The 25,068-nt window shown below is 39.8% G+C and overlaps 1 pseudogene; it reads right to left on the reverse strand.

Annotated features, from left to right (window-relative positions):
• The window catches only part of LOC118914297 (serine/threonine-protein kinase greatwall-like), an 88,145-nt pseudogene extending 72,398 nt beyond the window's left edge, over positions 1-15,747 (reverse strand).
• Between the last annotated feature and the right edge of the window lie 9,321 nt (positions 15,748-25,068).

The following is a 25,068-nucleotide window of genomic DNA, read 5'->3' on the forward strand; positions in this document are numbered from 1 at the left end:
TGTATACAGAAAGCAAGCTCTCAAGAGCTTCTTGAAACAAAAGCATTCAGAGACTTGGAGGAGGGGAAGGGTAAAAGGTTCAGCAAGGGGCTGGCAACAAATGGCGATCCACTGGGCAGTGGCTGAAGATTTGGAAGAGTGAGTGTATTTTGTTTTTTACTAACCTTGGGATGTGTACCCAACCGTTTCCAAACACAGAGGTGAGCCATGCTGCTACAGACAAAATTCTCTCTACTACTATATAAAAAGAGTGAGGCAGGGTTTTTGAAGGGGAAAATGTAACATTTAGAACTCATACCTTAAGTATGGCTGGAATATCAGGCAAACTTTAAAACTTTCATATTTATATTCTGAGTACCTTTGAAGTACCTTTGAAGATAATCCATACCCAGGAGGGAAAAATAAAGCATATTCAGCAAGCCCAGTTTTTTCCAGTCTTTTCAGCAAACCAGATCTAACCCCAACCTATGTTAAAAACCTGGATTCAAAGAAAATGGCATTCATCTCTTCTACTCTCCATTGTTCCTCACCTATACATTTCCATGTAATAGCTCCTCAGTTACTGAGGACTGCTCATAATCTTCCTCTCTACCTAAACTTTTATTTTTAACTCTAGGAATCTTTCAACATCTATGTATTGGCCCATAGAGCTTCAACAATGAAACATCCTCTGTTCTACTCCAGTCCTGAAACCTGCCCCTTTGTCATCACCCAGAATGGCTCCACCTCAAAAAGGTAGAATCCAACATTTCACTCTCTGACCATACTTCTTCCTCTTCTCTCTCCTGCCTTCTTATCTAGGACACCTCATAGAGATCTCCAGTCCTAGAATCCCTCAATTTTCTGCCAGCTCCCTCTCCTAGGCTCACTTTCTTCCCCTACTAGCTCTGCAATTAAATAGCATAAGTTACATCTTCCACACCTGTAAAATGGGAATATGTACTTCATATCAACTCATTTATTCAACAAGTAGTTGAGCCCATTCTTTATGGCAGGCACTGGGAATACGAAAAATACCTCCTTGCCCTCATGTAATTTACATTTAGAATCTTCTATAACAACTACAGTTGTTGTGAGGATTAAATAGGTTAATATTTATAAAGGATAACACACAGAACATAACATGCAACATTTGCCACAACAGATCATCTAAACTGCTCCATACCTTAGCTTCCCTACACATCATTTTTCATTGTACCAGCCTGGTAAAACCTCAGTCCTAGGTGAATACTACATTCTGATCTCCATCACTCATTTAGGCTACAGAGGGCATCTAAAGAAATCACAACTGTATCAACCTGTACCATTAACAATGCATAGTTTCTCGTCTCACTTGGACCCAGTAGTGATCACTCATTCCTTCATGTGTCCTTGGTTAGCACTCTCTCTCCTCTGTGGGACTTCGCTTCCTAGGCTTGACTCTGAAACACTGATGATCCCCAAGATGCTGCCTTCTGCTCTTTTTCCTCCTCAGCCCACATACATGCCCGATATGGTCCCATGGTTTCAGTCACCTCTTTAGACACTGATTTTTTCCAGCCCAGACCCGGTCACATCCCACAGTATCAAATTCAAAAGGCCAACAGCCCTGTTAGACCCCCCACTGGATATTTCACTACCATCTGAAATTCAAAACATTCCAAACTGACTTCCTTAGCTTCTAAATTGATCCTTACATATTCTCTCTTGGTTTGGTGTCATTACCACCCACACAGTCACCCCAGCTAGAAACCAATTTGGAGTTAAGCTTGTTTACTTCTCCATTGACCACTACTTCCAAGCATCAAGTCCTACTGAATTTCTTATTTACCAACAACAAAGGTAAAGAATCTGAAATCTGTCCCTCTTCTCCATTTCTACTAAATGAGCCCGAATCTAAAACCTCATCAGCTCTCATTAAGCCCATTATTTTCCAAATGGCTTCCCTGCCTCAAATCTTTTTCCCTTCAAATTTATAATTCACAACACCTACCAGAGTAATCTATTAAACCTAACTACAATCAGATAAGGCCTCTGCTTAAAACTCTTCGATGGCTTCCCAGAACATAGAATGAGAGTTGAAGTTTTAAGTACCTAAACATGGCATAAAAAACCCTCCACAGAGCGGAGCCAACATGGCGGCGTGAGTAGGACAGTGGGAATCTCCTCCCAAAAACATATATATTTTTGAAAATAAAACAAATACAACTAATCCTAAAAGAGAGACCAGAAGACACAGGACAACAGCCTGACTACATCCACACGCACGAGAGCCCAGCGCCTGGTGAAAGGGGTAAGATACAAGCCCCGGCCTGGCGGGACCCGAGCACACCTCCCCCCAGCTCCCGGCGGGAGGGAGAGGGAGCCCAGGACTGCTAAACACCCAGCCCCAGCCACCCGCACCAGAGCACAGTCACAGTGCATGCATGGAGGGCTGGAAACTAGGGAAACAGGGCAGCAAGACCTCTGAGCGGGTGCCGAAGCTGATGCCCCTGGGACAAAGAAAAGCCAGTGCTTTTTGAAAGTCTTAAAGGGACAGGGATTTAACAGCTAGACAGAAACAACACAGGTCACAGCCCAGGGGCTGGAAATTACATGGAAAACCGGGCACACTAACCCCCTGGGCAGCATCTCTGAGACCCCTCACGGAGGTAAACACCCAAACAGCCCCCCCACCCCATTCCATCACCCCTCCACCCCTCCAGGCACTATGAAAAAAGAGAAACAGCCTAAGGCAAAACGCCCACAGAAACGAAAATTCCTACACTTCGGCCGGGCAAGACACAAAGACCCACTCTACACGCAATTACCCAACACAAGCCACTAGGGGTGGCAGTTGTCCCAGTAAAGAAAGGCCAGTAGCAAGTGAAGTTTGGCCCTCCCAGCTGACAGTCAATATCACCTGTCAACATGAAAAGGCAAAAAAATATGATCCAGACAAGACTAACCCAGACAGCTTCGGCATCTGCTACATCTTCCCCTGAGAAGGAACCTGGGGAGATAGATTTAACCAGTCTTCCTGAAAAAGAATTCAAAACAAAAGTCATAACCATGCTGATGGACTTGCAGAGAAATATGCAAGAACTAAGGAGGAAGAATACAGAAATAAAACAAGCTCTGGAAGGACTTCAAAACAGAATGGACGAGATGCAAGAGACCATTAATGGACTAGAAAACAGAGAACAGGAACGCAGAGAAGCTGATGCAGAGACAGATAAAAGGATCTCCAGGAATGAAAGAATTTTAAGAGAGCTGAGTGACCAATCGAGAACGGAACAATATACGAATTATAGGGATACCAGAAGAAGTAGAGAGAGAAAAAGGGATAGAAAGTGTCTTTGAAGAAATAATTGCCGAAAACTTCCCCAAACTAGGGGAAGAAATGGCCTCTCGGACCACAGAGGTACACGGAACTCCCATGACAAGGGATCCAAGGAGGGCAACACCAAGACACATAATAATTAAAATGGAAAGATCAAAGACAAGGACAAAGTATTAAAGGCAGCCAGAGAGAAAAAAAGGTTACCTACAAAGGAAAACCCATCAGGCTATCATCAGACTTCTCAACAGAAACCCTACAGGCCAGAAGAGAATGGCATGATATACTTAATGCAATGAAACAGAAGGGCCTCGAACCAAGAATACTGTATCCAGCACGAATATCATTTAAATATGCAGGAGGGATTAAACAATTCCCAGACAAGCAAAAGTTGAGGGAATTTGCCTCCCACAAACCACCTCTTCAGGCCATCTTACAGGGACTGCTCTAGACGGGAGCAGTCCTAAAAAGAGCACAGAACAAAACACCCAACATATGAAGAAGGGAGGAGGAGGAAAAAGAAGGGAGAGAAATAAAGAATCATCAGATCGCATTTATAATAGCTCAACAAGCGAGTTAAGTTAGAGAGTAAGATAGTAAAGAAGCTAACCTGAACCTTTGGTAACCACAAACTTAAAGCCTGCAATGGCAATAAGTTCATACATTTCAATAATCACCCTAAATGTAAATGGACTGAATGCATCAATCAAAAGACACAGAGTAATAGAATGGATAAAAAAGCAAGATCCATCCATATGCTGCTTACAAGAGACTCACCTCAAACCCAAAGACATGCACAGACTTAAAGTCAAGGGATGGAAAAAGATATTTCATGCAAACAACAAAGAGAAGAAAGCAGGTGTTGCAATTCTGGTATGAGACAAAACAGACTTCAAAATAAAGAAAGTAACAAAAGACAAAGAAAGACATTACATAATGATAAAGGGCTGAGACCAACAAGAGGATATAACCATTATAAATATATATGCACCCAATACAGGAGCACCAACATACCTGAAACAAATATTCACAGAACTAAAGGAGGAAATAGAATGCAATGCATTCATTCTAGGAGACTTCAACACACCACTCACTCCAAAGGACAGATCCACCAGACAGAAAATAAGTAAGGACACAGAGGCACTGAACAACACACTAGAACAGATGGACCTAATAGACATCTACAGAACTCTACATCCAAAAGCAACAGGATACACATTCTTCTCAACTGTACATGGAACACTCTCCAGAATAGACCACATACTAGGCCATAAAAAGAGGCTCAGTAAATTCCAAAAGATTGAAATCCTACCAACCAACTTTTCAGACCACAAAGGCATAAAACTAGAAATAAACTGCACAAAGAAAGCAAAAAGGCTCACAAACACATGGAGGCTTAACAACACGCTCCTAAATAATCAATGGATCAATGACCAAATAAAAATGGAGATCCAGCAATATATGGAAACAAATGACAACAACAACACTAAGCCCCAACTTCTGTGGGACACAGCAAAAGCAGTCTTAAGGGGAAAGTATATAGCAATCCAAGCATATTTAAAAAAGGAAGAACAATCCCAAATGTATGGTCTAATGTCACAATTATCGAAATTGGAAAAAGAAGAACAAATGAGGCCTAAGGTCAGCAGAAGGAGGGACATAATAAAGATCAGAGAAGAAATAAATAAAATTGAGAAGAATAAAACAATAGCAAAAATCAATGAAACCAAGAGCTGGTTCTTCGAGAAAATAAACAAAATAGATAAGCCTCTAGCCAGACTTATTAAGAGGAAAAGAGAGTCAACACAAATCAACAGTATCAGAAACGAGAAAGGAAAAATCACGACGGACCCCACAGAAATACAAAGAATTATTAGAGAATACTATGAAAACCTATATGCTAACATGCTGGGAAACCTAGGAGAAATGGACAACTTCCTAGAAAAATACAAACTTCCAAGACTGACCCAGAAAGAAACAGAAAATCTAAACAGACCAATTACCAGCAATGAAATTGAAGCGGTAATCAAAAAACTACCACAGAACAAAACCCCCGGGCCAGATGGATTTACCTCGGAATTTTATCAGACATACAGGGAAGACATAGTACCCATTCTCCTTAAAGTTTTCCAAAAAATAGAAGAGGAGGGGATACTCCCAAACTCATTCTATGAAGCTAACATCACCCTAATACCAAAACCAGGCAAAGACCCCACCAAAAAAGAAAACTACAGACCAATATCCCTGATGAACGTAGATGCAAAAATACTCAACAAAATATTAGCAAACTGAATTCAAAAATACATCAAAAAGATCGTACACCATGACCAAGTGGGATTCATCTCAGGGATGCAAGGATGGCACAACATTCGAAAGTCCATCAACATCATCCACCACATCAACAAAAAGAAGGACAAAAACCACATGATCATCTCCATAGATGCTGAAAAAGCATTTGACAAAGTTCAACATCCATTCATGATAAAAACTCTCAGCAAAATGGGAATAGAGGGCAAGTACCTCAACATAATAAAGGCCATCTATGAAAAACCCACAGCCAACATTATATTGAACAGCGAGAAGCTGAAAGCTTTTCCTCTGAGATCGGGAACTAGACAGGGATGCCCACTCTCCCCACTGTTATTTAACATAGTACTGGAGGTCCCAGCCATGGCAATCAGACAAAACAAAAACATACAAGGAATCCAGATTGGTAAAGAAGAAGTTAAACTGTCACTATTTGCAGATGACATGATACTGTACATAAAAAACCCTAAGAACTCCACCCCAAAACTACTAGAACTGATATCGGAATACAGCAAAGTTTCAGGATACAAAATCAACACACAGAAATCTGTGGCTTTCCTATACACTAACAATGAACCAACAGAAAGAGAAATCAGGAAAACAATTCCATACACAATTGCATCAAAAAAAATAAAATACCTAGGAATAAACCTAAACAAAGAAGTGAAAGACTTATACTCTGAAAACTACAAGTCACTCTTAAGAGAAATTAAAGGGGACACTAACAGATGGAAACTCATCCCATGCTCGTGGCTAGGAAGAATTAATATCGTCAAAATGGCCATCCTGCCCAAAGCAATATACAGATTTGATGCAATCCCTATGAAACTACCAGCAACATTCTTCAATGAACTGGAACAAATAATTCAAAAATTCATATGGAACCACCAAAGACCCCGAATAGCCAAAGCAATCATGAGAAAGAAGAATAAAGTAGGGGGGATCTCACTCCCAAACTTCAAGCTCTACTATAAAGCCATAGTAATCAAGACAATTTGGTACTGGCACAAAAACAGAGCCACAGACCAATGGAACAGACTAGAGAATCCAGACATTAACCCAGACATATATGGTCAATTAATATTTGATAAAGGAGCCATGGACATACAATGGCAAAATGACAGTCTCTTCAACAGGTGCTGCTTGCAAAACTGGACAGCTACATGTAGGAGAATGAAACTGGACCATTGTCTAACCCCATATACAAAAGTAAACTCAAAATGGATCAAAGACCTGAATGTAAGTCATGAAACCATTAAACTCTTGGAAAAAAACATAGGCAAAAACCTCTTAGACATAAACATGAGCGACATCTTCTTGAACATATCTCCCGGGCAAGGAAAACAACAGCAAAAATGAACAAGTGGGACTATATTAAGCTGAAAAGCTTCTGTACAGCAAAAGACACCATCAATAGAACAAAAAGGAACCCTACAGTATGGGAGAATATATTTGAAAATGACACATCCGATAAAGGCTTGACGTCCAGAATATATAAAGAGCTCACACGCCTCAACAAACAAAAAACAAATAACCCAATTAAAAAATGGGCAGAGGAACTGAACAGACAGTTCTCCAAAAAAGAAATACAGATGGCCAACAGACACATGAAAAGATGCTCCACATCACTAATTATCAGAGAAATGCAAATTAAAACTACAAGGAGGTATCACCTCACACCAGTAAGGATGGCTGCCATCCAAAAGACAAACAACAACAAATGTTGGCGAGGCTGTGGAGAAAGGGGAACCCTCCTACACTGCTGGTGGGAATGTAAATTAGTTCAACCATTGTGGAAAGCAGTATGGAGGTACATCAAAATGCTCAAAACAGACTTACCATTTGACCCAGGAATTGCACTCCTAGGAATTTACCCTAAGAATGCAGCAATCAAGTATGAGAAAGACCAATGCACCCCTATGTTTATTGCAGCACTATTTACAATAGCCAAGAATTGGAAGCAACCTAAATGTCCATCGATAGATGAATGGATAAAGAAGATGTGGTACATATACACAATGGAATACTACTCAGCCATAAGAAAAGGGCAAATCAAACCATTTGCAGCAACATGGGTGGAGCTGGAGGTTATTATGCTCAGTGAAACAAGCCAAGCAGAGAAAGAGAAATACCAAATGATTTCATTTATCTGTGGAATATAAGAACAAAGGAAAAACTGAAGGAACAAAACAGCAGCAGAATCATAGAACTCAAGAATCGACTTAACAGGTACCAAAGGGAAAGGGACTGGGGAGGATGGGTGTGTAGGGAGGGATAAGGGGCGGGGAGAAAAAGGAGGGTATTAAGATTAGCATGCATGGGGGGGTGGGAGAAAGGGGAGGGCTGTACAACACAGAGAAGACAAGTAGTGATTCTACAACATTTTGCTATGCTGATGGACAGTGACTGTAAAGGGGTATATAGGGGGGACCTGGTATAGGGGAGAGCCGAGTAAACATAATATTCATCATGTAAGTGTAGATTAATGATACAAAAAAAAAAGGCAGTTCCTGTGTGGAGACCTCCAATGAGTCCTACACAAGGGTATAAAGCGCATATAAAAGTGTAGGCAAAGGGTCTGTTTGTGTTTATACAGAGGATCAAAGCCTAATTGGGCTACCCCGAAAATGAACTAAGATACGATATGAAAAAGAACTTCCAACATCAGCACTCTCTGGAAGACTCATGCCAGAAGATGATCATCAAAAAACCCCAACAAAGATCCACACTCTGCTACAGGTGTAGATGCACTCATCCCACCAGTTCCTGGACTTGCCATGGGAATGAAGAAGGAGATATCTAAGCTGGCCTGTGCATACAGTAAAACAACAAATTTGACTGGATCTATACTGTTGGAACTCAACCAAGAATTAGAAGAACTGCGAATTGTAGCGCTCCAAAATCTTACAACTACAGACTATTTACTGTTAAAAGAACATATGAGATGTGAACAGTCCCCAGGAATGGACTGTTTTAATTTGTCTGATTTCTCTCAGACGGTTCAAGTTCAGTTGGATAATATCCACCATATCATAGATAAGTTTTCACAAATGCCTAAGGTGCCTAACTGTTTTTCTTGGTTTCACTGGAGATGGCTGGTAATTATAGGTCTGCTTTGGTTATGTAACTGTACTCCTATTATGTTAATGTGTGTGTGCAATTTAATTAGTAGTTTAAAACCTATACATGCTGAAGTTACTCTACAAGAAGATATGTCAAAGAAATAATCAATCTTCCCATGTTTTCTTCTGCCTGCTACTTCTATAGCTTTTCTTCTTCCTTCCTAACTACAACCCTTAAATAGAATTCATGCCTCATATCGAATTTACCGAGTATCATAATTCTTCCAAGTGGAAAAGACACCTCAAGACAAATGCTGGGCATAGAATCCACAAGGCATAAATATGCAAAGAAGTAAAAAGCTAACCTTTTCAAACAATAAGGCTTCTCTCTCACTTACCAACTTAACATTTCCCTGTATGGCCCTGGAAGATGACTGGTTAGCCAGAGACGGGTAAGATTTCTCAAGGGAGGAACAACCTAAGACAGACACAGTAGTCGCAGGGGGGCCATCAGGTGAGAAAAAGGGGGATCAACAGAGGTGAGACTTAGAACCTCCCCCCTCCCCATTCTGAGAGAAATCTTCTGCATACGTGGATGTTTTATGGCCCTTGTCTAGCTTGGATTAACACATAGTCTACAGGCACACACCTGATCATCTACATTTGCTCTCTTACAACACTAAACTATGTTTTCTACCTTTATCTTGTATCTACCTACCACTTCAACATTTTATTAAAAATAATAATAATAAAGAGAGAAATGTGGGATCCACATATAAATCAAGTATAAAAATCAAATGAGTATTCATATTTGAACTGTTTATAGTTCATAATGCATAAGCAATACTGAAAGCTTCTGTGATGACTGCCCTTGTAATATTCACCATGTAACTTATTCACTACGTAAGAATTTGTTCTCCATCTAAGAACTTGTTCGTTATGCTTCAGAAGATTGGAGACTGACGAAAATTAGGCTCGGGGTAGATTAATGATTGAGCATTGACCCCCCTATACAGAATTTTATTGTTGTTAACAACCATTTGATCAATAAATATGAGAGATGCCCTCACAAAAAAAAAAAAAAAAAAACCCTCCACAATCTGGTTCCATCACTCTCTGTCCCTTATTTCCAATGTGCTTTTGCTCCTGTTCTCCCCTTGGCTGGTCCTCTGCTTCCATCCTCCTCTGTGCCCCTCACCTCAATTTTTACACACACACACACACATCTTCTCTCTCTCTGATCCTTTACTATTCAGTTTGGACATTATCTCTTCAAGTAATGCTTTCTTTGACCATTCTTTCCATTTCTCTATATTATAGTGACTATACTGTATTAACAGTATCTGTTTCTATAACTCTCTGTACCTTTTGACCACGAGCTCCATATGTGCAAAACCCAGTTTTATCCACCATTGTATCCCTAGCACTTAGCACAGTCCTACAACACAGTACACAATCATTTAATGTTTGATACATTACACTATCACATCTTGTACCAAGGATGTCATCAAGTACCAAAATGTAAAATTATATAAAACCAAAAACGAAAGGTAAGGTGATTTACTATTCCTTTTGGAATGTTAACTGCTATTACTAAAATGTTAAAGATTAGCTCCAGCTCCATTGACAAAAACCAGACTTTTAAATTGCTATAGTTTATACTACAAATGGTTTCAGGTGTGTACCAAAAGAATAAGTTAATAATTCATTAAATGAATCCCCCCTAAGTGTTTTGACTTCTGAAAGAAAGATATGCTCGGTAGAGGGAGGAAGTAACAACTTGGAGACTTGAAGACACAGATTAAATAGTGTAATCACCCAAGGGGACTCATTTGGCCCAATTTTTAAGGGGAAGAAGTTCAAATTCCTACAGTCCTCACACTAACACACACAAGTGAATTATATAGTAACACAGCAATTTTGCATTAATTTCAAAAATATAATCGAGAAATACGTATTTTCTGTGAAACACTTTATGAAGGTTTTATACCCCAATATCTACCAGGGGTATACTTTACTCTTCTGTGCTGTTGAGATGGATTAATCTAGAATAATTTAAAATACCATATATTACATGACCTAGTCTCCCTAGCAGAGAAGTGGGTGGGACCTGTCATAATTACCCAGAATTCTTTGTTAACATCCCAAATTATCTGATGGTCAAAGCTATAAACTGCTATACATTTGTACACGTTCTTAAAAAATAAATGTCTTTATTCAGCTGCAAGAGCTTTTCTTATTTAACAGTAACATATGTCCTTATTAATCTTAGAAAAGAAAAACAGGACACTCAAGTAAATAAAGTAGGGAATACTGTCTCTTTGAAGGATATGTGAAAGTGAATTAGGCCATATACATAGTTTCAACTCTAAAGTAAAAATCACTAACAGTCCTCTGTTTGCCTGATAAAACCAAGTGCTACTGAAAGTTAAACTACTAGAAATAGGTAACAAAACAACATACAAAAACAGCTGAAACTCCCAGAGACAATATTTATCATGAACATACAGCTATAGGATAAAACCTCTCAAGAACCTCTGAAGTACAGGCTCTAAGTGGGAATAGGGTTAGGCGTTGACCCACAGAAAGACCTTCATGTAGTTATAAAACTGTAGAATTTATATGGAAATTTCTGTAAGCTAACATCAGAGTCTCAAAAGAGTGTGGCCCTCAGGGGATGAAGAACCACTGCTCAGAAGGATCTAAGTGTTCTCTTTACCCCTGGTGCCTACTCTTAAATAATATTACTAGCTTCTTCACAAATCACTTAAATTATCCAACGTTCTCTTCACAGTCTAGAATTTCCCAAAAGAGTCATGTCAACATCCCTGAATCAAATATTGCTTTCCAAAAAACTTCTACTTGCTACTGTTAAGCTTTAACATTAAATTATGACTATCAATTCACCTTTGGAAGAAGAGGTCACTGCGTGCATTTGTGCTAAAGCAAACCATGAAATATTGCACAGTCAGAAGCAATGAACTAGATGTACATACATAACCAGACCTCAAAGAATGCTGAATGAACAAAGTAAAATATATAGCAAAATAGCAGCTATGCAGATGCAAAACACACAAAAGAACTACATACAAGGACAGAGACATAAGCAAGAACATATATAAAACACGTTAGATTGGGTACAAGTGAAGATTAGGAAGGACGGAGTAAATGGTAATTGAGAATGGGAATAAAAAGTAAAAACTGTAATCCAAGTAAGAAGAATATGCCTCTAAGCAATACTTTCTACTACTCAAATATTTACTTTTTTTTTTTTGGTATCATTAATCTACAATTACATGAAGAACATTCTGTTTATTAGGCTCCCCCCTTCACCAAGTCCCCCCCACATACCTCTTCACAGTCACTGTCCATCAGCGTAATAAGGCGCTGTAAAATCACTACTTGTCTTCTCTGTGTTGCACAGCCCTCACACACACACACACACACTATACATGCTAATCGTAATGCTCCCTTTCTTCTTCCCCACCCTTGTCCCTCCCTTCCCACCCATCCTCCTCAGTCTCTTTCCCTTTGGTACCTATTAGTTCATTCTTGGGTTCTGTGATTCTGCTGCTGTTTTGTTACTTCAGTTTTCCTTTGTTCTTTTATTCCACATATGAGTGAAATCATTTGGTACTTGTCTTTCTCCACCTGGCTTATTTCACTGAGCATAATACCCTCTAGCTCTATCCATGCTGTTGCAAATGGTAGGATCTGATTTTTTTCTTATGGCTGAGTAATATTCCATTGTGTGTATGTACCACATCTTCTTTATCCATTCATCTACTGATGGACATTTAGGTTGCTTCCATATCTTGGCTATTGTAAATAGTGCAGCGATAAACATAGGGGTGCATCTGTCTTTTTCAAACTGGACTGCTGCATTCTTAGGGTAAATTCCTACAAGTGGAATTCCTGGGTCAAATGGTATTTCTATTTTGAGCATTTTGAGGAACCTCCATACTGCTTTCCACAATGGTTGAACTAATTTACATTCCCATCAGCAGTGTAGGAAGGTTCCCCTTTCTCCACAACCTGAGAGTTTTTATCCATTTGTTGTTTGTCTTTTCAATGATGGCGATCCTTACTGGTGAGAGGTGGTATCTCATTGTGGTTTTAATCTGCATTTCTCTGATGACAAGCGATGTGGAGCATCTTTTCATGTGTCTGTTGGCCATCTGAATTTCTTCTTTAGAGAACTGTCTATTTAGTTCCTCTGCCCATTTTTTAATTGGATTATTTGCTTTTTGTTTGTTGAGGTGTGTGAGCTCTTTACATATTTCAGATGTCAACCCTTTATCGGATCTGTCATTTATGAATATATTCTCCCATACTGGAGGATTCCTTTTTGTTCTATTGATGGTTTCCTTTGCTGTACAGAAGCTTTTTAGCTTGATAGAGTCCCACTTGTTCATTTTTGCTTTTGTTTCCCTTGCCCAGGGAGATATGTTCATGAAGAAGTCACTCATGTTTATGTCCATGAGATTTTTGCCTATGTTTTTTTCTAAAAGTTTTATGGTTTCATGACTTACATTCAGGTCTTTGATCCATTTCTAATTTACTTTTGTGTATGGTGTTAGACAGTGATCCAGTTTCATTCTCTTACATGTAGCTGTCCAGTTTTGCCAGCACCATCTGTTGAAGAGAGACTGTCATTTCCCCATTGTATGTCCATGGCTCCTTTATCGTTTATTAATTGGCCATATATGTTTGGGTTAATGTTTGGAGTCTCTATTCTGTTCCAGTGGTCTGTGGCTCTGTTCTTGTGCCAGCACCAAATTGTCTTGATTACTATGGCTTTGTAGTAGAGTTTGAAGTTGGGGAGCGAGATCCCCCCCAACTTTATTCTTCCTTCTCAGGATTGCTTTGGCTATTCAGGGTGTTTGGTGGTTCCATATGTATTTTTGAACTATTTGTTCCAGTTCATTGAAGAATGCTGTTGGTAATTTGATAGGGATTGCATCGAATCTGTATATTGCTTTGGGCAGGATGGCCATTTCAACGATACTAATTCTTCCTAGCCAGGAGCATGGGATGAGTTTCCATTTGTTAGCGTCCTCTTTAATTTCTCTTAAGAGTGTCTTGTCATTCTGTTTTCAGGGTATAGGTCTTTCACTTCCTTGGTTAGGTTTATTCCTAGTTTTTTAATTCTTTTTTATGCTATTGTGAATGGAATTGTTTTCCTGATTTCTCTTTCTATTAGTTCATTGTTAGTGTATAGGAAAGCCACAGATTTCTGTATGTTAATTTTGTATCCTGCAAGTTTGCTGTATTCTGATATCAGTTCTAGTAGTTTTGGAATGGAGTCTTTAGCGTTTTTTATGTACAATATCATGTCATCTGCAAATAGTGACAGTTTGACTTCTTGTTTACCAAACTGGATTCCTTTTATTTCTTTGTTTTGTCTAATTGCCGTGGCTAGGACCTCCAGTACTATGCTGAATAACAGTGGGGAGAGTGGGCATCCCTGTCTTGTTCCCGATCTCAGAGGAAAAGTTTTCAGCCTCTCGCTGTTCAGTATGATGTTAGCTGTGGGTTTATCATATACGGCCTTTATTATGTTGAGGTACTTGCCCTCTATGCCCATTTTGTTGAGAGTTTTTATCATGAATGGATGTTGAACTTTGTCAAATGCTTTTTCAGCATCTATGGAGATGATCATGTAGTTTTTGTCCTTCTTTTTGTTGATGTGGTGGATGATGATGGATTTTCGAATGTTGTACCATCCTTGCGTCCCTGGGATGAATCCACTTGGTCATGGTGTATGATCCTTTCTCTTATACAGTTTCTAACTTGAAGACCCTAAATTTCAGCTTATCTGTAATAGTTTTCAGATAAAAAGGAACCTCGGAGGATACCTTCCATATTAAAAATGTAAGATTCTAAGAGAACCATGAATTTTTAAATAAAAAAACGCTTCACACTCTGAGCATTTAACAAAAAACCCAAACATTCAAGTAGAATGTTGGACTGAATGGATATAAAGATCTGAGATTAGGAAAATTAGGATATATTGTGGGTTGATGACCACGAATAGTTAACTGAGGTATCTAAATAACAATGGTATCACATTTTATAAAAAGAAAATTGAAATTGGATTATTTATCTAAAAACCAAAATTGGAAGAAAATAGAGATCTCAGAATATTCTTAGAATACAACAATAAACATAAGAAATTGACCTAATTCCCACGTTTATCTTCCATTCACATTCAATTTTAAATATGAATGGGGAAAGAGAGGGAGGGGAGAGGGAATTAAGTGGTCACAAGCATCTGTTACTAGTAATTCGAGCACACACGTAGTTGGTACTGCAAAACAGATGATGAAGCTTTTCCCAGGCTGCCACACTCTAAGGTCTTCTACCAACAGCTAGAGTTCACAACTCACACTCAGCCGGGACCCGCGCACACGCGCGCACGGACGACACGCAGCCCGCAGCCCGCCGACACCCGCAGCTCGGGCCGACCCAAGCCGCGGGGCCGAGCGATAGCGACCGGCGGCCCGCAGCAGGCACTTTGCAGGGTCCGCGCCGGGCACAAGTTACTTGCCCGGCTCCCAGGGCCTCCGCGCTGAGGGAGGATAACACCGAGGGGGATGAGAGGAGGCGACGCCGAAGGGCAGGAAAGTGGGGAAACGCGGGGAAAGCAACAGCCGCCCCACCCAGACCAGAAAACTGGCCGGCCGCGTCCCGGCCGCCCGCCCAGCGCCGGGGATGCGGCGGCGGCGAACCGTCCCGGGGGGCGGCAGCGGCGGCAGGAGCGGCCAGCCGGAGAAAGACCGAGGAAGAGACTCGACAGCGCAGGGAGGGCGGAGCGGCCGCGGGGCGGGTCAGGCAGCGGCGGCAGCGGAGGCGGACAGAAAGCGCTCCGTTCCACTTGGCCGTCACTGCTCCGGCCGCCCCGGCTGCCCGGCTCCCCCTGACTCGGCCGCTCCCCGGTCCCCTCCGCTACTCACCGTTGCTGCACCGCCGGCTCGTCGGCTTTCCGCGCTGACACCCGGAGACATCCGTCGGCTCCTCCTGCGGCCGCCGGTATGTTGGAGACACGTCCTCCGCTTCTCTCCGCACCGCACCTGGCTTACGACACTCACGGCTTTACGGCCTCACGTTCTTTACGCCCAGAGCCGCTCGCTCTACGGCGGGAACCTTGTTGCTAGGAAGGTGGTTGAAACCAACCATAACACATTGCTGAGGAAGGGTGGGTGAGAAGGGTGGGAGAGGAGGGTGGGAGAAGGGAATTAGAGGGCACTATGATTAGCACACACAACGTAGGGCGGTCACTGGGAAGACACTATAGCACAGAGAAGCCAAGTACTGACACAATAGCATCTCACTACTTTGATGGACAGTGACTGTAATGGGGTGTGTGTGGGAGTGGGGGAACTTGATAATACGGGTGAATGTAGTAACCACAATGTTGCTCATGTGACTCCTTCATAACATTGTATTAATAAAAAGTTTTTTTTTAATTACTGAGAAAAATTAGAGAAGATTTGAATAAATGAAGAGAGGTGGGCGTGTTCACGGATTCCAAGATTCAACTGGATGACGGTTCTCCCTAGATCAACTGTAGATTCAACATAGTCCCCATCATAAGCCTGCAGGCTTTTTTATATTTATTATTCAGGTATCACTGATACACCCTCTTATGAAGGTTTCACATGAAAAACGTAGGTTCAACATTCACCCATACTATCAAGTCCCCCCCCATGCCCCATTGCAGTCACTGTCCATCAGTGTAGTAAGATGCCACAGAGTCACTACTTGTCTTCTCTGTGCTACACTGTCTTCCCCATGATCACCCCACACTATGTATACTAATCATAATACCCCTCAGTCCCCTTCTCCCTCCCCCGAGGTGTACCGGACCTCTGCTCCTTTCCATAGTTGTGCTCAGAATCCAATAGTTTGGCGTGTCCGTTCAAGCCGCTGGCAAAGAACCCATCCATAACCATCTTCCGTTACATGAACATCTAGTTCACAGGGCCTTGGTGAGTCCATTACATTCAAGGCCTGTACGACCTGGACTGCCCACTTGGGGGCAGATCCTATTTCTAGCAGTTTCCATCTGTATAAATAAATAAGAATGTGGAAAATGATACACTGAAGAAAAAATACATTCAACTTAGCTGCTAAAATACTTCAGAGTAGAATCTTATTAATACAACCGACTCTGACTTAAGAATTGATTATTTATCTGAACTAGACTGAAATTTACATTGACAACTCATGTATACAGTTTGCTAGAAAAACAAACAGCAGAGCCAATATGGTGAGGCAGGGGAGGTTCCACATTTACCTATTTCTTAAAAGTAAACATCTCAAGGACCACAGAGCAATTTTTACATGAAAAAGAGCATTACTTTTTATAGGTAAGGATAATCAAAAGCAATTCTAATGCACAGAACAACACTTGGTGAACAGTTGACTGGCATTTATCATATCTAGCGATTCACACTTTTATTTCACTTCCCACACTTTCAAACAGAAATTTCACTGAACTTCGCTTCTCACTGCCTTTAACCACTCACTCCACCCTTGTTAGGCAGCTAGGAAAAACACAGGATTTAATGCCTGCGGCTAGTATTTTCAGCAAAGGAAACTGAATTAATTCCTCTCTCACATGACCTATGGTTCCCCTTTGCATTGTTTTCCCTCCTTCTAATGCCACTCCTAATGTTCCTAGGAAAATGTACCTGGGAAAGAAAAAAAGGAGATGACAGAGGGTTAAGAAGATGGCTTTGGAGCCAGACAGATCTCACTGACATTCCAATCCTATTGTTTACTAACTGAGGAATTAATCTCCAAGTCTTGGTTTCCTCATCTACAAAATAAAAATAATAACAGAACCCACTAGATGATCACGAAGATTAAATAAGACAAAGCACAAAAATCACTCAATAAATTGTAACAGTTATTATTCTCAGCCTCAAAGACAGGTTAGCTTGATGGTTAAGAGCACAAGCCATCCCACCTGAATCTGAACTCTGCCACTTCCTAGCTATTTTGGGAAATTTCTTAACCTCTTGTGACTTAATGCCCATTGCATGGTGTTCCTGGGTTATTAAATGCATAACACATTTAAAGCAATCAGAACAGTGCCTGACACAGAATAGCCTCTCAATAATCATCAGTTGCTATTATTACAATTAACTGCAAACATCTACAAAAGAGTTCCTACACATCAAATTTTGAGATTTAAAAGGTGACAGATTCTATGAATGAGCAATTGATAAAAATATTAAACAATGCTCAGCTTCATTCATTATGAACAGAACACAAATTTAAAACATGATTTCATTTTTCTCCTTTTGTAACAATTAATAAAGATAACATCAGATGCAAATTCAAGAATGGAAAAACACACTGATAATATACAGTGGATGAGAATATAAATTTGCACATTTTTGAAAGGCAACTTACTTTATATATCAAAAGTGTATCAAGTTTATTCTTTGACTCTACCATTCCATCTTCAGAACTATATCCAACAGAAATATTCATCAAAGTGGGCAAACATATGTAAAAGACACTGGAAACACCCCATATGCCCATCAATAACATACTAGTTAAATAAACCACTTTACATCAACACAGATGTAACGAATACTGAAGATCCACACATACAAAAATGAAAACATACTATATATAAGAAACTTATAGAATAGTATTTATAATATGATGCCTCCTCTATTCCTAAATATGAAGCAAAATCACACATCTACTTACATATTTATCTCTATGTGCATAGAAAAATTTGAAAGATGTTAGTGACTAATTTAGCAAATATGGTGTCTACACTATTTAAATTTCTGCAATATGTCTGTACTTTTTATTTTTGATTTGTTGTTGTTTACTTAAAGATAGCAAAAGAACAAAGAATGGTCAAAAGCAATTTCTGAAGCCAATAACTTGGATTTGCACATATACCACCTGCCAGCAACATGCCCTCTCTGCCTCAGTATCCCCATTTGTAAACTGAGAAAACCAATACTAATACTAATGATACCAATTTATTAATAATAACAACACTAACTGCCACATTGCACAGCTATGGCAGGCATTAAGTAGTTAACAAAAAGAAAACCTTAGGACAACACATGGCCCAGAGTGAGCGATATATGAGAACTGCCCACTATTATTAAAAGACACTAGGTCAGCCAAGCCATCCCTCAGAAGCCCATTTAAATCCTAAAATGAACAACAAAATGATCTATAGACAATTATTATAATAAATACAATTCACCCTTGAACAACAAAGTTTTGAACTGCTCATGTCTACTTACACACAGATTTTTTTCAATAAATATATTGGAAAATTTGTTGAAGATTTGTGACAATTTGAAAAAGTACTTTTTTCCTCTAGCTCACTTTGTTGTGAGAATACAGCATATAATACATGTAACATACAAAATATGCATAAACCAACTGTTTATGTTATCAGAAAGGCTTCAGGTCAACAGAAGGGTACTAGATAGAATTTAAGTTTTTAAGTTTAAGACAGTCAAAAGTTACCTGCTGATTTTCCACTGTGTGGGGAATTGGGACCCCTAACCCCTGCACTGTTCACAGGTCAACTGTACACTGCTTGTGGGTAACCAATTAACAGTACTTCATTTCTGTGTTACAACTTCCTGACAGCCAAAAGACCTAGGATTTAGAGTTTAGCTCGGCTTCCCTCTTACCCTTAACTCCTTCATGAGTTTAATGGAAGAAGTTGACTTAGACAATCACTAAAATTCTCATATCCTAATTGGATAACTTAACTCTTTGAAGTAATTATAGATCATTATAGTTGCCTGAGAAATATGTGGCTAGTCAGTCTCTTGGAACACACTGTAACAAAAAGGGACTTCCTCTATTTGAACATCATAAAACTGCATTTCCTTACAAGCATTCTGGAACTCACACATTTCATCCACTTAAATGGTTTCCATCCACCCCTCATTGCACTCCCCATGCCATAAATAGAAATTAGTGATATTTTACTCCATGTTCACCAAGACTACATAGTTTCACAACTACATGGAGAACAGGCAACTTATCCTACCTGCTAAAAAGCCCTCAAATACACTCCACAGTGAAAATGCCTCGCACACACTGTAAAAAACAAACTAAGATCCATCAACATCATCCACTACATCAATAAAAAGAAGGACAAAAACCACATGATCATCTCCATAGATGTTGAAAAAGCATTCGACAAAATTCAACATCCATTCATTATAAAAACTCTCAACAAACCGGGTATTGAGGGCAAGTACCTCAACATAATAAAGGCCATATATGACAAACCCAGAGCCAACATTATACTTAACAGCAAGAAGTTGAAAGCTTTTCCTTTAAGACCAGGAAAAAGACAGGGATGCCCACTCTCCCCACTTTTATTCAACATAGTTCTGGAGGTCCTAGCCACAGCAATCAGACAACACAAAGAAATAAAAGGCATCCAGATTGGCAAGGAAGAAGTTAAACTGTCCCTGTTTACAGATGACATGATATTGTACATAAAAAACCCAAAAGAATACACTCCAAAACTACTAGATCTAATATCTGAATTCAGTAAAGTTGCAGGATACATAATTATTACACAGAAATCTGTTGTGTTCCTATACACTAACGATGAACTAGCAGATAGAGAAATCAGGAAAACAATTCCATTCACAATTGCATCAAAAAGAATAAAATACCTGGGAATAAACCTAACCAAGAAAGTGAAAGACCTATACCCTGAAAACTACGGGACATTCTTAAGAGAAATTAAAGAGGACACTAATAAATGGAAATTCATCCCATACTGTTGGCTAGGAAGAATTATTATTGTCAAAATCGCCATCCTGCCTAAAACAATCTACAGATTCAATGCAATCCCTATCAAAATACCAACAGCATTCTTCAATGAACTAGAGCAAATAATTCTAAAATTCATATGAAACCACAAAAGACCCCGAACAGCCAAAGCAATCCTGAGAAGGAAGAATAAAGCAGGGGGAATTATGCTCACCAACTTCAATCTCTACTACAAAGCCACAGTAATCAAGACAATTTGGTACTGGCAGAAGAACAGACCCATACACCAATGGAGCAGACTAGAGAGCACAGATATAAAAGCAAGCATATATGGTCAACTAATATATAATAAAGGAGCCATGGATATACAATGGGAAAATGAAAGCCTCTTCAACAGTTGGTGTTGGCAAAACTGGACAGGTACATGTAAGAGAATGAAACTGTATTATTGTCCAACCCCATATACAAAAGTAAATTACAAATGGATCAAAGACCTGAATGTAAGTCATGAAACCATAAAACTCTTGGAAAAAATATAGGCAAAAATCTCTTGGACATAAACATGAGCAACTTCTTCATGAACATATCTCCTTGGGCAAGACAAACAAAAGCAAAAATGAACAAGTGGGACTATATCAAGCTGAAAAGCTTCTGTACAACAAAGGACACCATCAATAGAACAAAAAGGTACCCTACAGTATGGGAAAATATATTCATAAATGACAGATCCAATAAAGGGTTGACATCTGAAATATGTAAAGAGCTCACACACCTCAACAAACAAAAAGCAAATAATCCAATTAAAAAATGGGCAGAGGAGCTGAACAGACAGTTCTCCAAAGAGGAAATTCAGATGGCCAACAGACACATGAAAAGATGCTCCACATCGTTAATCATCAGAGAAATGCAAATTAAAACCACAATGAGATATCACCTCACACCAGTCAGGACCACCACCATCCAAAAGACAAACAACAACAAATGTTGGTGAGGTTGCAGAGAAAGAGGAACCCTCCTACACTGCTGGTGGGAATGTAAATTAGTTCAACCATTGTAAAAAGCAGTATGGAGGTTCCTCAAAAAGCTCAAAATAGAAATACCATCTGACTCAGGAACTCCACTTCTAGGAATTTACCCTAAGAATGCAGCAGCCCAGTTTGAAAAAGACAGATGCACCCCTATGTTTATCACAGCACTATTTACAATAGCCAAGAAATGGAAGCAACCTAAGTGTCCATCAGTAGATGAATGGATAAAGAAGACGTGGTACATATACACAATGGAATATTATTCAGCCATAAGAAGAAAACAAATCCTACCATTTGCAACAACATGGATGGAGTTAGAGGGCATTATGCTCAGTGAAATAAGCCAGGTGGAGAAAGGCAAGTATCAAATGATTTCACTCATCTGTGGAGCATCAGAACAAAGAAAAAACTGAAGGAACAAAACAGCAGCAGACTCACAGAACCCAAGAATGGACTAACAGTTAACAATGGGAAAGGGACCGGGGAGGATGGGTGGGAAAGAAGGGATAAGGGGGAAAATGGGGCATTTCAATTAGCACACATAATGTAGCAGGGGGGAATGGGAAAGGCAGTACATATAGAGAAGACAAGTAATGATTCTATAGTGTCTTACTACACTGATGAACAGTGACTGTAATGGGTTCTTTGGGGGGTACTTGATAATAAGGGGAGTCTAGCAACCATAATGTTGTTGAAGCAATTGTACATTAATGTTATCAAAATTTTAAAAAAGGAAAAAAATCAAAGAAAAATGCACAGAACACTTACACGGAATGCTGCAAGAAAGATTCTTGTCACTCTCTCTTTGACAGATTCTTGAAGGATATCAGACAGAATTGGAATGATATTGTAGCAGGTGTTCACACATTTGAGGACTGAATGCCAAGAGCTATACTGGAAAAATAATTTGATACTGGAGTTGAAAGTCACACCACTTGTTACTCCAAACTTCCATTATGCTGTAAAGGAACACACATTAAGAAAACATTTAATATGATGGTGCAACAAGAGGAAATAATTGATCATTCTCTTTTTGCACTAACATAGTAAGTCTTTCCTCAGTTTCTTTTCTGCCAGAAACAACAAGCAAGCCAGATCGTTACTCAGTTGTCCATTGCAGCACAACTCACTTAACGTCTCTCTCTCCAAAGGTCAGAAGACTTTAGTGAGCAGCAGCACATGCTGCAAGGAAACAATGAGAACGGGAACCCAGACTTGCAATGCGGCAGGGGAGAAGGAGATAGTAGTCTGACAGACATCAATGCAGCTAAAACCAACAGGACTTGGCAACACAATGTGTCTACATCTTGGTGAAGTCAAAAGTTTTATCAAGATTTTGAGTCTGGATGACCAAACAGTCAGGTACAGCTTTAAAAATATTTAGGAAACTCAGATAAAAGAGGGGACCAGTGTGGAAAAAACCTGACCTAAGTCTGAATTTGACATAGCCAATAAATGTGGTGGTTAAAACCTCAAGTTTCCTCTTCAATCTCCCATTTTACTGAAAAGGTTACTGGGAAAGCTATATGGAAATGAAAGAGCAGACCCCAAGGAACAGCCCTAAGAAACCTTCCCAAGGGAAGGCCTACACTCAAACAACAAAGGACAGAGACCATCAAATTAGACATTAAAAAATGACCAGAGGGGTGAAGGGAAGCTCAAAAACTAAACTGTACAACACAAAGAGTGAATCCTACTGTAAACTATGGACTTTAATTAATGAGAAGATATTAATACTGACTCATCAACTGAAACAAATGCACCACACTAATGCAAGATTATCAGTATCAGGGAAAACCATGAGGCAACTGTGGGAGCACAGGTACACACAGGAACCCGCTGCACTTTCAACTTTTCTGTAAACCTGAAACTGCTCTAAAAATAATAGTTCACTAATAAAAATTAATGAAATTTTAAATCTAATTTTGCGATCTGTAACTACTAACTTCATGGAAGATTTATATTTGTGCCATCACTCCATTTTTGTGATTTGTATAGTTATAAATTTGCTGAACTGCCCTTAATTTTTTCATGCATGACTTCTCCCTTCAATCTTTTCTATTTCTGGTTGTTATGTAAGCCTTGCTTTTATTTAGTACTGATGTCAGTATTTCTACAGCTGTAAAATCATGCAATTTTGTACTATTAATACCCTAGCACTTGGCTTCCTGTTGCTCTCTGATTGATCCAGTTGCTAAAGGTAAGCCCTCCGTACTTTGCCTTGCAATGCTGTGGTGGAGACTTCAAGCCACGTTTCTGCGCTGCTAGCTGATTCTGCCAATGGGAGGTGTCAGCAACCCAGTGCAAACATGGAGGAAGAAGGGACTTCCTCCCGCTGGTTTCCAGTTCCTGTATCACTTCAGCAAAATCCGTTCACACAGGCAGCATCCTGCTTTCCCGTGACAGCAGCTGAATTCATTTTGCAATGACTCCAGCAGAACCAGCCTTTCTGTACACCCTCAGAGACACCAGCATCAGCCATTTGGTCTGAGCTGTGAAGCTTTCCCTCTGAGCTCAGGGACACAAACCCTGGAGGGGCAGTACTCCCTTCCCTTCTAAGGCCTGAATTTCACCTTCACACAGCTCCTCCTTGAAGTGGGTAAATTTTAGCAATTCCAACCTCCTATTACCTTTGCTCCCAGCTTTAGGGGTGGTATCTGCACTTATTACTTCTCTGACACTTGAGAGTCCTTTGTTTGTTTTCAGAGATCTAGTTAAAAAATTTATACCTAGTTAACAGTTCTTCATATTAAGTTGACCAGAGAGATTAAGGAGAGCCCAGTGCCACTGTGGTGTCGATTAGACCAACATAGAAAGGTTTCAAAGGAAGGAGAGGTCAGCAGTGGTGAACACTGCAGAGAAGTTGAAGAGTTTTAAAATTTGTCTACTGTACATATGATTCTATTGAAAGAATAAGTCTTCTATATCCAAATAGTTATGACCTGAAGAAACATCCTAAGGAAACAAAATAAAGTCCCTGTTTATCAGAATAAGGAAAGGATTGCCTTAGAGGCAAGAGCTCTAACTCTAAACACAGCAGAACACAAAGAAAATGCTGAGGGGATACAAAGGACACGAAGACACAAGATAAACCCAAATAGAGTGACTTAACAAATATTCGTTGAGGATCTGTATGGCAGGTACAGTGCAAGGCATGGGGACATAACAGTGAGCAAAAACAGACACTGTCCACATGCTCTTAAGGAACTTCAAGTCTAGTGCCACCGGAGGGAAGGATTTCCAGAGGAAGTGGCCCTTGAGCTGTGAGGCCTGAGAACAGAGTGGGCGCTATTACATTTTCATCTCTGCTAGTCCTCTCACATTGGTGAGTTTGTGTTATTTTTTAAAGTTACTGAAAAAGTTACTAAATAATGCTCTAGAATCCCAAAGGCTATCTTTGTTAAGTATTAATACTTTCCAACTAGACCGAATTTCTCAAAGGAAATCACCTTTTTTGTTTCTTTGTAGTTCCCATAATATATGTACAACATTATGCAGAGAGCTCAAAAAATACAAATAATTGTCAAATCCAAGATTAGGAAGAAGACTAAGGTCTATGCAGCCAAAATAGCCAGTCTGTTTT

Source organism: Manis pentadactyla, chromosome 3 (genome assembly GCF_030020395.1).
Source record: "Manis pentadactyla isolate mManPen7 chromosome 3, mManPen7.hap1, whole genome shotgun sequence".
Taxonomy (NCBI): Eukaryota; Metazoa; Chordata; class Mammalia; order Pholidota; family Manidae; genus Manis; species Manis pentadactyla.